We start from the raw sequence: 419 nt of genomic DNA on the forward strand, positions 1-419 counted from the left end.
GCGGGCCTTGGAGCTGGGCCTGCTGGACACCTACATGGGGTGCACCGAGGAACAGAGTGAAGGGAGGGTCCCCCACTGAGGGGCTATGGTGGTGGCTGGAGAAGATGGGAGTTCTGTCAGCAGGGATACCTTGGGTTTCCTCCTGTCCTTCTTCAGAGCAACTCTGAGTTGCTGCGGCCGCTCGCCCCAAGGACAGCTCATGGTGACATTGATGCTCTCCACATTCTGCTGCAGGTCCACCACCATCTGTGGCTCTGAGATCCTACACACAGGGGGAAGAGGTTCCCATAACCAAGCCAGGCGAAAGGCAGGATGAGGCCAAGTCCTGCTCACCAGGAAGCAGCACAGTGATGCTCACCGCTTGACGAAGACGTTCCCAATGCAGCCAGTGAGGTTGCTGAGGGCACCAGGCTCTGCTG

The 419-nt window shown here is 59.2% G+C and overlaps 1 long non-coding RNA gene across 1 annotated transcript; it reads right to left on the reverse strand.

Annotated features, from left to right (window-relative positions):
* Nucleotides 1-419, reverse strand: LOC104915796. The gene is made up of 3 exons (XR_796462.2): nucleotides 359-419; nucleotides 130-262; nucleotides 1-30 (listed from the first exon to the last, which is right to left on the reverse strand). It is a non-coding gene; the product is annotated as an uncharacterized LOC104915796 (long non-coding RNA).

The sequence above is a fragment of the Meleagris gallopavo genome, unplaced genomic scaffold (genome assembly GCF_000146605.3).
Source record: "Meleagris gallopavo isolate NT-WF06-2002-E0010 breed Aviagen turkey brand Nicholas breeding stock unplaced genomic scaffold, Turkey_5.1 ChrUn_random_7180001852114, whole genome shotgun sequence".
NCBI lineage: Eukaryota > Metazoa > Chordata > Aves > Galliformes > Phasianidae > Meleagris > Meleagris gallopavo.